Raw genomic sequence first — 5,842 nt, 5'->3', positions numbered from 1 at the left:
GTTACCTCATTCCTCTCGTTTTTAAACTCTTAAATCCTCGGATTTAATCTATCTATCTATCTATTGCCAGACGCCTCAATCCCGTTTGGGGTGGCCACAAACAAATCGCCTCCAAGTCGCCCTGTCCCCCGCCATTTCACTGCCCTGCTCCCAACTCACCCCCCCCCCTCTCTCATATACCTCTCCACCCCATCCCTCCATCTCATCCTCGGCCTCCCCCTCCCTCTTCCCCCCTCCACCTCACTCACATACACTCTCTTCGTCAGTCTTTCATCCTCCATCCTCTCCACATGGCCAAACCACCTCAGTGTGTTCCTCATAACGCTTCCTGTCACATCCTCGGATTTAAGAGAATAAAAATTAGAAGAGTGAAGTGGGTATGCCGCAGAAATAGAAAAAAAGAATACAGGGAAGTTCAATATAATTGGAACACAAGGTTATGAAACCACCTTTATAGATGCATATTTCGACCTGACAGCTTTATACTCTCATTCCGATGATGACTATTGTAAATTATTATTGTTACCAACAGACGATTCTTTTCGAGCAAGGGGATACATCGCTAGTGAAGGGGTTGCAACACAATTTCATTAACCTCATTTCGAAGGGGAAATCTCCTTTAACCTGAAAAAAGTGTCGGGTGGTAGGAACAGCAAAACTATTTACAAACTGTCATGACAGTGAAGAAATTAACAAACCATGGCAAAACTAGATGCTTTTGTTCAGCTTGGCTATGTTTATCGTCTTGAAATCGTAAGACATTATAATAAAATATCTCCGTTAGCTGTTGATTTTGCTTGAATATGCACTTAGGAACCGAAACACTGCCATTCTTCTTCATTAAAATCAACAGCTAAATCATGTTCACAGTGAAATGGTAGACGTTCGTCAATCACTTAGCTACCTGAGTCATGTCAGGCAAATTGTCAACTGCCGGAAGAGCAAAAGCTAAAATGCCTACGAGTTTCCTGCATGAAGTTCATCCAAGCCATTTAACGTTTTGTTATATATATTTTTTTGTCATCAGTCATGTTCAGAATCAGTCAGAACAATCAATGTCCATTTGATTCATATTAAATATTCAGACCATTATTTTTTTTAAGCGAGGAAGAAGGAACCAAAGGCTGAGCTAGCATGAACGTTCCTTCCAAGAAAAAAAAAACAAAAACAAAAGAGAGCCAAGTTCAAGATCCATTCATTTCGAGATGCCTGGACACACTGCGTTTGAAAGACTGGAGATCATATGAAGTAGGAAATACAGACAGAGTGAGACAGTTCCAGAGTTGACCTGTTGTATAAATGAAAGACTGGGAGTAACGGTTAACTCATGCATTAGAGAGTTGGACAGATATGGGATGAGAGTTTGTTGATAGACAGGTGCTACGCGCCCGACGTAAAGGTGGAGGGATGCAAGCAGACAGTTCTGAGGAGCAGTGACCATTGAAGTAGCCATAGAAAAGAGATAAAGATGCAACAGTGCGGCGAAAAGATAGAGGTTGAAGGGACCCAGTAAGAGGAGGAGAGTTGATGGGACGAATAACCTTTGACTCCACCCTATTGAGAAGAGCTATATGTGGGGAGCCTTCCCACACATGAGAGTTGTACTCTAAACAGGGGCGGATAAAACCCATGTATAGAGTCAATAATTGTGCAGAGGTAAAGAAGGCACGAGTCGGCTTAGCACACCTAATCTCTTGGAAGCAGATTTTACAAGATATGCAATATGATCTTTCCAAGATAAGTCCCGTGTGAATGAAACCCCAAGCATATTCAAGGATGATGCAGCATTGGGTTAGATTTTATTAACCTGTGGCGTCCCGTCGACATGAATTAACGTCCACACGTTTTGTCACTGCCAATCCCGTCGACGTACATAAACGCGAATCAATTGCAAGGTCCCTAATTTGCACAATTTTCAATTTTCGTGAGTGATTTTTGGTACGTATACACGGGACACCTTCCTCTACAAGATGCCAGGCAGGGACAATGCCTTACCCAGCATGACCTCCTTCCCTCCCTGCATGCCAATGTCTCAGCAATTTACCTGTTATCAGTGACCTGGCCAGTAAAGCCATGTCATGCCACGGTACGAAATTCAGGGCCAGAGTGATTCCCCAATCAATGACAATGTGGAGGACAAACATTAGAGGAAGAAACAGTCAGAAATGATGATCAGGTAATGTGGCAAAAAAAGGTCAGGTATGGTGATGAGTTCGTGAGTGAAACAATGCTTATAATGCCTATATTACTGTTTGAAAACCAATATACTCTCGTACTACATATAAAGTCGTACCAAGTAAATAAATAAATACCGTTTATGAGTGGTGTGGAATAGTTACCCTCCCATAGAACTCGTTTTCTTTGGTGCCAGCCTGTTAGAAAACCCAGTAAGGTAAGGAGGTACTCCTACTTGGATCGAGTATTTTAAACCTCAGGTGAGCGAGTTCTCTATGAATTTTCGATGTTTCTCACCAAAAGCGGAGGTTGAGCCAAAAAATTTTTTTTCCAAAAATGATTGGAACTGGGGGGAATCAGTGGTGGAAAAGTGGTCGGGATGGGGTGGGTTAAACATTAGTGGGTACTCCTGTGGAAGATTTTGATGGGTTGATAGGTGTAAAAACTGAGTCTTTGATGCATTATAAACAACAAGATTATCTGTACCCCAATCAGAGATACGAGTCAAGTCAGACATTAGATGTGCCATAGCCTCATCCCTTGTTTGTTCAAGTAACTGCTAAGACGGGTGTTGCAGGAACCGAATGGAAAGGTGAAGGGTGGAATCATCAGCATACAAGTGGATAGGATTAGATGTACAGCTAAGAAGATCAAAGGTGAATAAAAGAAAGAGAGTTGGTGATAGGACAGAGCCCTGAGGAACACCACTGTTGATTGATCTAGAAGAAGAACGATGTCCGTCTACAACAGCGGCTATAGAACGACCATAAAGGAAGCTAGAGATGAAGGCACAGATAGAAGGATAGAAACCGTAAGAGGGCAGTTTGGAAATGAAAAATTTATGCCAGACGCGATCGAAAGCCTTTGAGATGTTAAGTGCAATGGCAAAGCTTTCGCCAAAGTCCCGAAAGGAGGATGACCAGGAGTCTGAAAGGTAGGTGAGAAGATCGCCAGTGGAGCATCCCTAACAGAACCCATACTGACTATCAGAAAGAAGGTTGTGATAGGAAAGATACTTTAAAATTTCTCTGTTAAGAATCGACTCAAAAACTTTTGAGATACAGGATGTTAAAGGAATTGGACAATAGTTAGAGGGTTGGGAATGGTCACCCTTCTTTGGGACTGGCTGAATGAAAGCAAACTTCCAGCAAGAAGGAAAGGTACAAGTTGAAACACAAAGGCAAAAGGGTTTACCTAGGCAGAATGTAAGCACAGAAGAACAGTTCTTGAGGACAACAGGAAGGACTCCATCAGGCCCATATGCCTTGTTAGTATTGAGGACAGTGATGGCAGAAAATACATCAGCTGAAGAAATTTTAAATGTCAGTCATGAGGAAGTCAGAGAGGGGAAGTGGTGGAGGAACAGCACTGGAATCGTCTAAGGTGGAATTCGAGGAGATAGTCTGAGCAAACATATCTGCTTTATCAGTAGAACAATAGCTACAGAGCCATCAGAATAGAAAAGAGGAGAGAAGGATAATATGGTAATGTTTTTAGAAAGGTTTTTGGCAAGGTCCCGGAAGGAGTGGGAAGAACTCGAGTTGGAGAGTTGAGAGCATTTAGTATAGATGAAATTATTTTTAGCAGAGCGAAGAACAGACTTAGCACGATTCCGGGCAGAAACGTAAAAAAGATGTGATTCAATGGTGGGTTGGCTCCGGTACCTTTAGTAGGCCCTCTCCTTGTCGTGGATAGATTAGAACAAGCGTGAATAAACCAAGGCTTTCTTGCATTAGTCAAAGGATATGAGAAAGGAATGTATGCCTCCATGCCCGAGAGAATAACCTCCGTAATGCGCATGGCACACTCAGATGGCTCCTAGCCATGGAAGCAATAATCATTCCGGGGAAAATCAAAGAAGTACTGCCTGAGGGCCTCCCAATCCGCAGCTCCAAAGTGCCACAGACGACGTCTCTTTGGAGGGTCCACAGGCCGTACCGGAGTGATAGGACAGATTAAGGTAACAAGGTTGTGATCGGAGGAGCCCAATGGAGAGAAAAGATTAAGAGTGTAAGCCGAAGGATTAGTTGTAAGGAAAAGGTCAAGTATGTTGGAGCTCTCTCCAAGGTGGTCAGGGATACAGGTAGGGTGCTGTACAAGCTGCTCTAGGTCGAGGCTTGTTCACCAGGTGGATCAGTGAAAGGAGAGGAGAGCTGACGGTGGTGGTGAACACTGAAATCTCCTAGAATGGAGATTTCAGAGAAAGGATAAATGGATAGAATGTGTTCCACTGCAGAAGTAAGATAGTCAATGAATTTTTGATAGTCATTAGAATTAGGGGATAAGTAAACAGCACAAATATATTTAGTCAGAGAATGACAGGAAAACCGAAGCCAGAGTGTAGCTGCATTACAGTTGGTGACATTGGCTGTATCAAGTGCAGCACTTAAATCTGCTGTAAGAATAGACAAAGGTCTCTATTTGGTACTTCTTGATGAGCAAGATGGTTCTAGATTAGACTCAAAATCATCGTCTGCTAGTGTGGGCAAGTCGTTTTCTGAAATCAGTTCATGTGCTTCAGCTGTGATATTCTCTCTCCTTCCCTCTCCATTACTTCTGAGATATTCAACTCGCTTCAGTCTTTTCATCTTTCTGTCCTCTTTTGCAGCTAATGCAGAGTCCCCACTACCCGTATGGCCCATGCGTGGCTCGCGTTGGTCTTCTAAAAAAGCCCTGTCATCAGCAATAGTTGTCATTTCATAGCATTCGCATGTGCTACATGAGTTTTTTTTTTTTTCAAATTTTCACGCAAAAAAGTTTCATTGGCTATCTGGATCTGAGTTCTGCGATTTATGTTCTTCTTCAGTTTCTGCCATCGGTAAAACATTCTTTAAAGTTCCTCAATGGCATTCCTCTCAATTGTTGTGGGATACGAGCCATTGGCCACATCTGGAGAGCTTCAGCTACGGCACACCTTGAGCTGTCCCTGATTGTGACACCAAGAACTTTATGTTGATGAAAGAAGACGGAGAGCACCTGAGGGTAGTTCGTAAGTTCCCTTCCGTGTAACTTTTCTGATGCTGGACCAATCATCAAAATTTGGGTGGGACTACGTGTTACTATGCCTGAAGGAGCTGCTTCTGCCATACTTTTTCTCGAGATACGGAATATTATTGACTAATCTGAAATGCAAACAGAATGTCACTGGTGAGAAATGAGCAATGTTATAAAGCTGAGCACTGAGCAAAATTATAAAGCTGAGCACTGAGCAAAATTATAAAGCTGGACAGATGTTTGACAGTGTTTACAAACAGTTGTTACAATGTGACAATGCTGGCACCCAAATGAGCAGTGTTGCCAGATGATTGAAAGTTTGCCTGTTAAACTGGTCAAAATTGCCAAAAGGTTGTCCAATATTTAATTGCAGAAAATAATACAGTTTCTGTCTGCTAGTCATAAACCACATTTGGAAGAAGACTATCAAGAAGTTTCATCGAATCATTCAACCAGAAGAACTCTGTCATTACGAAAAGCCCAAATGTAAATACTTGAGAGAGATATCGAAAACTTTACCCTCATTGAGCAACCAGTAAATGTTGACGTAAATTGCTGAAATTTTGCATATATACTTCATTCATCAGGCGTAACAATTTGAGGGGTTACATCAAAAATTAACAGCTTCAAATTTTAACACTGGTTTGATGGGCACCTTTATATATATATATAT

Source organism: Coenobita brevimanus, chromosome 88 (genome assembly GCF_032717465.1).
Source record: "Coenobita brevimanus isolate Jiangsu-jjx chromosome 88, ASM3271746v2, whole genome shotgun sequence".
In the NCBI taxonomy this organism is placed as follows: domain Eukaryota; kingdom Metazoa; phylum Arthropoda; class Malacostraca; order Decapoda; family Coenobitidae; genus Coenobita; species Coenobita brevimanus.
The sequence above is the reverse complement of the archived record's forward strand: the minus strand, read 5'-3'. Positions refer to the sequence as shown.